Source organism: Silene latifolia, chromosome 11, assembly GCF_048544455.1.
Source record: "Silene latifolia isolate original U9 population chromosome 11, ASM4854445v1, whole genome shotgun sequence".
In the NCBI taxonomy this organism is placed as follows: Eukaryota; Viridiplantae; Streptophyta; class Magnoliopsida; order Caryophyllales; family Caryophyllaceae; genus Silene; species Silene latifolia.
In genome coordinates, this window is record NC_133536.1 from 45,266,481 (window position 1) to 45,278,855 (window position 12,375).

Sequence of the window (12,375 nt, forward strand, 5' to 3'; positions counted from 1 at the left end):
ACATAAGGAAAGACGAAATAAAAGAGACGAATCAACAAAGAACAAAGGAAGAAGAAGAAAGGCAGAAACTGCGGCAGCCTCAGGAAGAGGCGCAGCAGATGCTGCGACTCTTCGAAGAGGCACAGTAGTTGCTGCGTTTCTTCTCGACGTCTGTCCTCTGTTAGTTCGTGAAAATAGGTTTGATAAAGGTTTTATAAATCGGTTTTAAACATATTTTCGACGTAAACCTTACAATAATTTATACAATAAAAAGTACAATAATAAAACATGGGATTTACACCCTCAGACTTACATGATTGACGAAACGAGATTAACTAAGTTAACGATTAGTGATTGCTCGACTCGAATGTATGATGAAAGTGCCCTCCTAAGAGTAATTAAATTAAATTATTTTGATTAATTGAGTGGAGTTGGTCAAATTGGTCAGCCATGCAAAACGAGACTGGTACTCAGAAGGATCCGAGCTTACGTGGTCGAAAGTTCAAGCACGTAGACGTCAATATGCAAAGAGCGCGGTCTTAGAATGCAAAGGGAGAAGAGAAGGGCGGATACTCGCGTGAGAAATATGAGGAACGAAGGTCCCTATTTATACTAATCAGACGGAGGAATTAGGATTACGGTAAAAATTTGGAAATAAATCTCGAAAAGATTTGAAAATACGCAGAAAAGGGCTGGGGAAGAGGCGCAGGAACCACTGCGGCCCTTGGAAGAGGCGCAGCAGGTGCTGCGTCCTTTCCCAAGAGGTTTCCTCCCGCGGAAGAAAGATTTTCCACATTTCTGTTATGGAATTGCGGTAGATCTCAACTTCCTTATTGTTTAAAATATGATTTCGGGATATATTTTGCCAAAAGATGAAAAGATTAAAATTATGGAATAGAAATATCCGGAATATTATATTCCAGAACATTCTGACTCGGCATTTTAAACGGTTTATTAAAAAATGAAGACGGTTTTTGACCAGGACTCCAAATGAACTCTAATTACTGTCAAAACGACCGTAATGGCGCGTAGATGACGACCAAGGGGTAGACACAAGTATTTGAGCTATCACTTGACGATAAACTTACGAACTGTCATAAATTGTTCCGTGTACCAAACATGCGGCCCAATCATCACCGGGTGGTTTGCGGGAGGTGCAGAAATGAGGTATCTAAAGAGCCCCCACTTTGACTGAGGCTTGGACAAGGCAAAAGTAAAAGTATAGCCATCAGGTCAATCGAAGATTACAACCTGACGACTATGGCGACGTGAGGCGGCTCAAGGGGTCTGAGCCAAAGACCTGTCGTCGGGAACATTTTACAGTCTGTCGACTATCGGGGAGGGTCGTTTAAAGTCCATTAGACTACGTAAGGAAGTTCGCGAGCCATAAGAAGAGACCATACCTGTGACTTCTTTCTCGAGCTGCTTCCAGAGGTGCGTAGGAGCTAAGGTTAAGACCTAAAGGATATGTAAAGGTTGTGCTAAGGGTGTGGGACCCTAAAGGAAAACATCGGCGAGAAGGCAGCCTAAGGGTAAACATGGTTTTGGGCGTATGAACCCGCAAAAGGCGATTTCAAGGAGTGTGATCCTATTGGTGAAGGCTAAGTGTAGGAACATGGGTAGTCTGGGAACCTACGAGATAGTTGGCATGAGAACAAAGTATAATATAATATCGAAAGCAGCAGGACGTCGGTAGAAACTGCTGGAGGAATCTTCTTGCGTCGGTCTCAAATGAACTCCATATCTTGAGAAGTACAATCGGCTGTCATGAACTCTCGCTGGGGGAATGATTGAGGCGTGTCGAAACACCGTCAGAGAAAACCCGCTCGTCGTTGCAAGCGAAGTCTTGATAAAGTACTGCGATAATTCACAGTCTGCTCGAAAATACGGGTCCGGACAAAGAATAAATATCAAACGGACCAAATATACGATATATGGTGTTGGAGAAGAGGCGCACCAAAGATGGGCCCACGAATAACGAACTTGTAACGAACTTTTGAAAATTGAATTGGAGGGAAGCCGAGGAAGAGGCGCAGCAAGAGCTGCGACTCTTGAAAGTGGCGCAGCACCTGCTGCGTCCTTTCCTGGGTTCGTCCCTGTCTGAGTAAAAACTCGACAGAACCCGTGTTTATTCATTATAACAAAACACAAATTCTCTTAAAACTCTCCCAAATTCCAACGATTTTCCGTTAAAACTTGATCAATATCTTGCATTAATCATGAATAATCGAGGTATGTGTCTTATTCTTGCTTAAACATCCGCATTTTGCTTAATCTGGATCGAAAAAATTAGGGTTTTCAACCCAATTTATTCGAAAATTTGGGGCTTTTCCACCAAATGAATTTGTCTTGTGAAATTGATATTATAAATGGATAATAGGTAGTGTAAGGAACACAACCATGTATTATTTTCGAATTTTCATTGAGTATTGAGCATTTGAGTAGAATTGAGACGGTTTCTCACTTGTTTTGTAAATTGTTTTGAAAATGGCCTTAGGATTGCCCATTTGTGTTGAAACTTGGTATTTGGGATCCTTGTGTGTTGGTTAAACTTCCTACCATCTCGGATTTTTGATTTGTGATGGCTTTTTCAAGACACTTTTCTACGGCATAATCACCGTTATAACGAAATGCTGCCGAAATTTCGACTCAAACCCATTACTAGGCTCGAACTTAGACTTGACTTGACCCATTTTACCACATGAGCGATCGGGTTTCGAAAGAAATGGCCAAAGATGGCGGGAAAAGGCCATATTCGGAGCTTGAAAGGCTCGGAATTCACTTTCACCGAGGCTCGTCGTCACTTGACGCGACCTAATTTGCTCTAATTTTGCAGGTGACATGGCTTCTACGTCGGGGAGAGCTCCCATGGACGTGGACACTGACTTCGACCCTTATCCGACTTTTGAGGAGGTGTTAGAGGAGGCGTTTGCTGAGCAGGTTGCTGAGGAGGAGGCCCCGAGGCGGGCTAACGTCGGACGAGGCGGTCGCCAGCTAGCGAGGGCACCTGAGTGGGCTGAGAAATGGGATGGTCACCATCTCATCTGGGCAGCGGAGAGTCACCTGTCTTACAGGACGGTGAAGAGTTTGGCAAGTCTCGAGCTTGTCATTCTCTCATCATCTTTCTTTATTTGTTTGCCGTTTCATTTCTCCTTCACTTTGAGCTAAAGATAGCTTTGCGTCGAATCGATACAGGAGGCTGGGAACTTGAGGTCCTTTTATGGCTACACGACGATGATAGAGGCCTACGGGAGACTGTCGGAGGAGGAGCAGGCCATCATCGAGCTAGGAGCTTTCGGAGCCTTGGTGGGAGTGTGGAGGTAGATCAAGGAAAGAAAGCTTCGGGCTAACCTTTTCCTGATTCGAGCCTTCCTTGATCGGTACTGGGACACGACCTCGACCTTTCATATGCCTTTTGGTAAGGTCGGGGTCACGTTGGAGGACTACGGCATGATTTCTGGTCTGCCGTGTGGAGAGGAGGCTGTGGTGTGGCCGTCGACGGCCATGAGGGTGGACTCGGCCGAGGCCAGGAGGCTGATCTGCTGGAACTTGGTGGCAAGTGCTGCTACAGTTCCCGGGTTAGTGCCGAGCTCTTACGACAGGGATTATTTTGCGGGTAAGACCCCGGCGTTGGTGACGATGGATGGGAGGGAGGTGGCTCCTCCTCCTTGTACTGCAGAGCAGAGGGCTCGTCTGTGGCTCTGGTGGTTCTTGTCTTCACTCTACCTTGGAGACAAGGGGGGAGAGGCTGTCGACGAAGCTTCATCCCTTCCTTTCTGACCTGAGTGACCAAGGTCATTGGGACTGGGTCACTCCTGGCTTTGCGGTCGTCACGCGCTACATGAGGGCCATGGTTCGTCCTGAGCTGCTGGAGAAGAGTACTTCTCCTGCTACTGTCGGCCATGGACTGTTGTTGGAGGTATGAACCTTCATTTTGTATCATGAAAATCATTGCTTCTTCTTTTGAATCGAATCGTGAAAGATCGTCATCGATTGTCTTACTTTGCAGGCGTGGGTGTACTCCTACTTTTCGGGCTTCATGCCCAAGGGGATGGAGCCTGGGCCGAGAGCTTACCCCATAGTGAGCTTACCCTAGTTCTTTCGTGTGATTAGTATAAATAGAGACCTTCAGTCTCACATATTTCTCACACGAGTGTCTGCCCTTCTCTTCTCCCTTTGCATTCTAGACCACGTTCTTACTTTTTGGAGTCTACGTGCTTGAACTTTCGACCACGTAAGCTCAGATCTTTCTGAGTACCAGCCTCGTTTTGCATGACCTACCAATTTTACCAACTCCACATCAATCAACATTAATCAATCTTATTCGTTTTCCTCCTAGAGGGCACTTTCGTCGTACATTCGAGTCGAGCATCACTAAACGTTAACTTAGTTCATCTCGTTTCGTCAAACATGTAAGTCTAAGTGTGTAAATCGTTCTTTTGTTTATTGTTCTTTATTATCGTAATTAATATTGTAAGATTTATGTCGAAAGTATTCTTAAAACCGATTTGTAAAACCTTGTTTAAAAACCCTTTTTACGGATTATCAAAAGACAACCGTCGAGAAAGGACGCAGCACCTGCTGCGCCTCTTCGTGAGGCTGCCGCAGTTCCTGCTTCCTTTCGTCTTCCTTCGTCTTTTGTTCGTCCGTTTGTTTCTTTTTGTTTCGTTTTCAATTCTTCATTAACTCGATAATTTGAATATGATAATTTTAACCTGTAATTTATTAATAATTCTTCATAATTAATTCATCTTTTAAATCCGGACTTAAATCCCCTATAATTCATATTTGCGGGTTTTCGTCATTAAAATCAATTCTGGTTTTAGAGATTCGATTTACCCATATTGGATCTCTGGAATTCATCTTTGATATATTTGTATCTATTATTTACCGTCACTGTCATTAATTCATCATTAATAACTTGTTTAACCTAATTAATTTTATTAGTTTGTTAATTTGTAAATAATCTTATAAATCTTGTAAATATTCGTTCTAATCAGTTTCATTCATGTTTTATCGTTTTTATGACCTCATTCACATGTAAATAATATGTTAATCACTTTCATCCCAGTCAAATACCATTAATCGACCATTAAATTCACCAATGAACATTAACGAGATGCGGTTCCGGCATCACAGCCAGAACTCAACCCGAACAGGCGCGCGCGCGATCGCGCGCTCTTTCCAAGGGACGCAGCTCTGTTGCGCCTGTTCTCGGTTGATTTCTGTCCCTGAACTCCCGTTTCTGCCTTGACCTAGTTTATTAATTATGTATTTAATTAACTATTAACCGTATTATCATCCATAATTTATTTATTTATTTATTTATTTATTTATTTATTTATTCTTTCTTTTTTAAAACCGTCCGTTTTAAATGTATTTTCGACATAAATCAATTAAATCCGATGTAATTATTGTAATTTTCTTTATTGTTTTTTTTATTGTATTTCTTTTATCGTATTGCTTGTATGCTAGCACATGTAATTAATCTAAATCTCGATTCGACATTATTGCATGTTAAATTACGTGTTAACCGACTTAGTTAATTCTCACATGCTAGGATCAATTTATTGGATGTTGCATTGCATGCATATAAACCGTCAACATATCGAGTATAGACAATTTCCCTAATCATTAGTAGAGGCCGCTATCGAGGCGGGCGGGATTAGGTGTTCGATCAAAAGAGCTTCCTAATACGTACCCTCACCCCTTACTCCAGATATCTGTGAACATCCGTATTCATTGGCATCCACGAGAGTCATTCTATACATAGAATGTTAAGGGTAACGAGTGCTTAGTGTTCATGTCATTACTTTGTGTCTTGACATGACACGAGGTATTCGAACGGTTTCCAATTTTCCACAATAAATTGGTGGCGACTCCACAAATGCAAAACAAACAAAGAGGAAAAGCTTGCTTCGCTTTTCGCCCCCATGGGCCCGCGTCCACAGTTTGGCGACTCCGCTGGGGATAATACACTTACGTGTAGCCAAAAGGGTGAAAAACTTGAACAAGGTTAGGGAATAGTTTGTACAAGACAATTGTCGGTTTTCATAACTCGGTCTTCCTAGATCGTTTCATTCGGCCTTCCTAGGCCCAACCCAACCCGTTCGACCAATCGTCCCGTCTAAACGGTCCTAATTCTTATTTGGGCCTAAGGATGGATAGCGATTGACGTCATCCATACCATGGTACTTACTCTTGTTTGTATCAAGGACTTTCACTACTTAAGGAAATGGACTAGGAATCGGCTTTACTCTTGTTTGTTACGAGCCTCTCCACAGACCTCGGGTTTGATTGTTCGGTATAGCAACCCACCCTTTAAAACAAAAACCCTTCTAAATGCACTCAACATCCCGTTATAATGCTTGTATAATGTTTGTACCATATGTGATCACCATTTCTAAACAAAACCATGACGATTTTTGTAAAATCAAAATCCCTTTTAAAATGTAAAAATTTTCGAAACATAGGCCTAATATTAGCGCAAAACCAGTCGAAACTCTGTCCAATTATCGAGTCAAAATTCGGGCCTCAAAACCCATTTCAAAATCTCACTTCGAGTCCACTCCTATAACTACACTAAAGTTGACTAGGACCAACATTTTCAAACTTTGTCTTTTTCTCAAGACCCACTTGACACAAGTGGCACACTCCCACTTCACGAGTCCAAACATTTCTTTTTTCGAGTAAGTGTGCTAGAATGGTCGATCGTGTTTTGATTCGTCATCGATCTCTTATCCAGTTTCCAAGATGCCTGAAACAAGCGACGTGAGCCACAACCAACCCCAGAATGGTAATGATCAAATCCTAGCCGCACTAGCTCGTCTCCAAGTCACTCAAGACCAAGTGTATGATCGCCTTGACACAATCGAGGGCCGAATATATGCCGTGGAAACGAGGATGCCTGCTCGAGAAAGTGAAGTGTCTGATGAATTTGTGAATAACTTCGGGGACGAAAACCCTCCCATAGGTATGAGTACAGCTGAGAAACGACTCCAATACTTGGAGGAACAATTGATGTATCTCAAAAGGGATGACATTTATAGGGAAAATAATCGCAAATATGAAGCCGTGAGTTCCAAGTTGCCAACCAACTTCAGCATGACGGATATCCCTAAATTTAAGGGGCATGAAAACCCTTTAACCATATCCGTGCTTTCAAGGATTACATGTCTATCAAGGGCATTAAACCCGAGATGTTATTAAGGATCTTTCCTTTATCTCTTGACACCATCCAAAGACAATGGTTCTATTCTCTAGAGCACAAGAAAATTGCTACTTGGGACGATGCTGCAATTGAGTTCACCAAGCAATATGCGGATAATGCTGAAATCCAAGTCAACATGCGCACTTTAGAGGTTCTTACCCAAAATGACAAAGAAGGTTTCACCGACTTCCTAAGTAGGTGGAGGAAGACTAGTACTCAACTTGTTGAACGTCCAGATGAAGCTACCCTCATGGAGAAATTCGTGGACAACCTACAGCCCATCTATGCAAGTCATTTGAGGTACCAAAACATTAAGACCTTCAAAGACTTAACCATACTAGGAACAAGGATCGAAGATGACATCCGTAAAGGGCTCTTGTCCAAAACGGTAGGTCGTGGATATCAAGGCTCAACAAGTCGTTCTTACGGCTCTACTAGCAAAACTGCTGAAGTTAACCATCTCGAGCCATCTAAGAAGAGTACCCCACCAAGGAAATTCACAAATATTGGGGACACATATTCCAATGCTCTAAAAAGGTTGATGAAACTGGGTAAACTTCAACCCATAGGCCCTACACCCGAACCAGAAAAGAAATCCAAGTTCTGGGATGAGAATTCGTACTACGAATGCCATAGAGGTAAGGGACATGATACAGAGAAATGCTACAAACTTGAAAATGTACTTCAAGACATGATTGAAGACGGTCGCCTAGCAATACCACCTGGAGGTATGCCTAACAGCACCCAGAATCCTCTTGGAATTCTAGTGATTACAAGTGAAGAATCTACCATAGATTGTTCACACCTCATTTCTCCAGTCGAAGATGAAATTCATGCGATAGAGAATGAATGGAACTACTCTACCATTTTTCTAACCGTCACCGATTTCATTGCATGGGCAAAAAGTGTGAATAGGCAAGTCATGGAACTAGAGAGTGCAGTGGCAACCCTACGTGATCCCAACGCAACACCTAAAGAACGTGCACCACTAGTCTTCTCTCAAAACACTACGATGCAAGTAGTAGCCATGGTTGATGAACTAGTCGACCAAATTATCCAATTGGAGGCCGAAATCATAAGAATGAGGGAACTTGATACTGTCAATGGAATATGGGCCGATGATGATGAAGATGAGTATCTCACCGAACACTACTTAGTCAAAATCAGTGAGCAAATAGTCCAAAATTGTGAAGATCAAGATGTAGACCACCTTACTCGTTCGGGACGCCCATACCAAAACACTTCTCAAAATGGTCCCATAGTGAATGGTCCAACCAATGTGGTCACACCAAATGATAATGAAGATGACTCTACCGACCATTTACTAAGGCAACTACAGAAGACAAAGGCTGATCTTTCAGTCTGGCAACTAGTGGCAAGGTCATTCCCACATCGCCAAGCTTTACTGCAAGCCTTGGCCAAACTAAATGTGGCACATAACTCCACACCCGATGACGTAGTCAACTTGGTCTTCTAAGAATCACCAAAGCTAAGTAATCCTATTACTTTCTCGGATGAAGATTTGCCACCCTTTGGCGCTAATCACAACTTCGCTCTTTATATCACTGTCATTTGCTTAAAGAAGAATGTGCCAATGACTTTGGTAGATGATGGCTCCACAGTCAATGTCATACCCTTGAAAACGGCATACAAATTGGGCATGAAAGAGTCGGATTGGACCCCTACCAACCAAGGTGTTCGCACATATGATGGTACACGACGAAAGGTAGTAGGACTTGTTCACCTAACCATAGCCACAGGGCCGATTGAGCGAAAGGTTAACTTCCAAATAGTAGACATTGAAGCATCCTTTGACATACTTCTGGGAAGACCTTGGATTCACGCTTCCAAAGCGGTAACATCCACCCTCCACCAGAAGATCAAGATCCCACTAGATGGTAAAGTGGTGACAATCACCTCATCACCCATCAAGGCAGTAATAGAAAAGAAGTCAAGTAACCAAGTACTCGCATATCCAGTGCATGAACTTGGGGGCTTCCATAGCATATACGTCATAGAAAGCGAGTTGGCACCTTTATACTTCAATCCCTACTCCAATTTGGTGGTCAACCACATACTCAAATTCCAGGGATACTTCCAAGGAATGCCTTTGAATCCTATCCGAAGAAATACCTTTGCACCTTACAAAGAAGGCAACTCACAAAGAATACCACTTGGACTAGGATACAAACCCACTAAAGAGGAAGTTCTTGAGATGCTCGCTCAAGTTCAAAACCGTAAGAATGTGGGAATCCAAATCCGACCCTACCTCCCTACCCTAAATGGATACTTCGTTAGGGAAGGAATTCAAGATATCTTTCACGAATTTCCCGAACCTTGGCACTATCTTGAAAGGAAGCTAGCCGGAATCGATATCTTTCACGATTGCTACTTCATTCTTCCAGAAACGGTTCCTACCGTCAAGACTCGTCAAGCACCTTGCTTAGACAAACCAGCTGTTAGTCTACTATTTGGAGAAGATCGATTTGTTAGAGCCGCACAGGATGAGATCATTACCATGATACTTCAAGACGATCACTTCAAACCTATCGCGTTAATCACAGAAACCAACACCAATCAGCAGAAAGGATGGAGAAAGTCGATCAAGTGGACAAACAATCAAGGAAGACTCTTCAAGCTCACCACTGGAGAAGGAGAGATGTTCAAAGGAGAACCAGAAGACAATGAATTTGAGTCAGAGTCAGAGTCGGAGTCAGAGTCGGACTCTAGAGAAGTTCCTAGAGAGTCTCCTCCTGTCGTCATTCCCACTCCCCTTGTTTCTCCTAGCTTAGTATCAAATAGTAACAGTAGTTTAGGAAATGTCCCAACGACTGTCCCTTTACCGCCACTGACTACAGATCAGATGGCTTCTTTGTTTCAACTTTTCTCAAACTTTAATATGAATAAATCAGGTTCTGCTTACTCTTCGTGTTATTCTGTGAATGCAATTCTGTTTACGATGATAATGAGGATGACCCAAACCCAGACTCGATCGAGATACCTCCCTACATAGCCAAAGAAATACTACAAGAGGGGGAAGGGGGACCAGTAATAGAAAACACTGAACCCATCAACGTAGGAACCGAACTAGAACCCCAAGAACTTAGGATAGGGACGACCTTGAGCTCTACCGAAAGGGCCCGTTTTATAGACCTCCTACACGAGTTCAAAGACGTTTTTGCTTGGTCCTACAAAGACGTGCCAGGGATCGACAGGGACATCGCAGAGCATATAATCCCAATCAAAGCGGGTTTCAAACCCGTGAAACAGAAGCTTCGTCGAATGAGGACAGAATGGGCTCTCAAGATCAAAGAAGAAGTCGATAAACAGTTCAAAGCCGGGTTCATCAAATTTTCCGAGTACTCAGACTGGGTAGCTAACATTGTACCCGTACCCAAAAAGGATGGGAGAATCCGTGTTTGTGTTGATTTTAGAGACTTAAACAAAGCGAGTCCTAAGTATGACTTTCCTCTACCACATATCGACATATTGGTGGACAATACAGCAGATCACGCATTACTATCCTTCATGGATGGATACGCAGGATATAACCAGATCAAGATGGCCGTAGAAGATATGCATAAGACCGCCTTCGTCACTCAATGGGGAACCTATTGCTACACGGTTATGCCATTTGGGCTAATCAATGCCGGAGCTACATACCAAAGCACCGCAACTATGCTCTTACATGACATGATGCATAAAGAAGTTGAGGTATACGTAGATGACATGATTGTCAAGTCCAAGGATAGAGAGGGGCACATTGAGACCCTTCGCAAATTCTTCTCAAGGCTACAGAAGTACAACATGAGGCTCAATCCTCAGAAATGCGCATTTGGAGTAACATCTGGTAAACTCCTGGGATACGTTGTTAGCCAACGAGGAATAGAAATAGACCCTTCTAAGATCAAAGCTCTAATCGAAATGCCGCAACCTCAAACGGAGAAAGAAGTTAGAGGATTCCTAGGCAAGGTGCAATACATAAGTCAATTCATATCGAAACTCACCATGATCTGCGAACCTATCTTCAAGAAGTTAAAGAAAACAGATCACACCATGTGCGATGATGACTGTCAGAAGGCTTTCAACCGAATCAAGGAAATACTAGCCAAACCACCAGTGGTCATGCCACCTCAACGAGATCAACCTCTTGGTTTATATCTCACGGTAACTGAAATGGCCATGGGCGCCATGCTAGCTCAAACCGTAAAAAAAGAAGAAAGAGCTATCCTACTACCTTAGTAAGAAGTTCTTGGAGTACGAGTGCAAATACACACCACTCGTGAAGACATGCCTCGCTCTCGTGTGGGCAACGAAGAAGCTACGCCATTACATGCTTAGCTACTCTGTCAAAATATACTCCAAAATGGATCCTGTCAAATACCTATTCGAGAAACCCGTTCTCAATGGACGCTTAGCAAGATGGACTTTAACGCTCTCAGAGTTCGATCTCAAGTATGTACCTCTGAAAGTTATAAAGGGGCGCGCTGTTGTCGAATTCTTCGCAGAAAATCCCATTAATGATACACAAACGATAGACACCTGGTCGTTTCCGGATGAGGAAATACTCCAAACCGATGTAGACTCATGGGACCTTTATTTTGATGGAGCATCGAATTTAAGTGGATTTGGAATAAGAGTGTTGCTCATTTCTCCTGAAGGCGAGCATACACCAATCTCTGTCAAACTCGACTTCGAGGTGACAAATAACGCTGCAGAATACGAGGCTTGTCTCATTGGATTACAAGCAGCAGTAGGTTTAGGCATTAAGAATATTCGAGTGCATGGGGATTCATCTTTGATCATCAACCAAATTACGGGATCTTGGAAAATCCGAAGTGAAAGCTTAGCACCTTATCAAGCCAGAATAGACCAAATTGCCCAATTCTTCGATCAAGTAACCTACCTACACCTACCTCGAGAGGGGAATCAATTTGCAGATGCTCTTGCAAAACTTGCATCTTTGATTAATATGCCGGATAGCATGGTAGAAATGCCTTTATGCATCGAACGACGGTCAGAGCCAGCTTATGTGCACCAAATAACCGATGAAGAGGAAATCACAGAGGAACCTTGGTTCCAAGCGATCCTAAACTTCAAACTCAATGGCACCTATCCACCAGGTATGGACAAAAGGGGACAACGTGCTATACGCTTACTAGCTTCCCAATACGTCCTCATGCAAG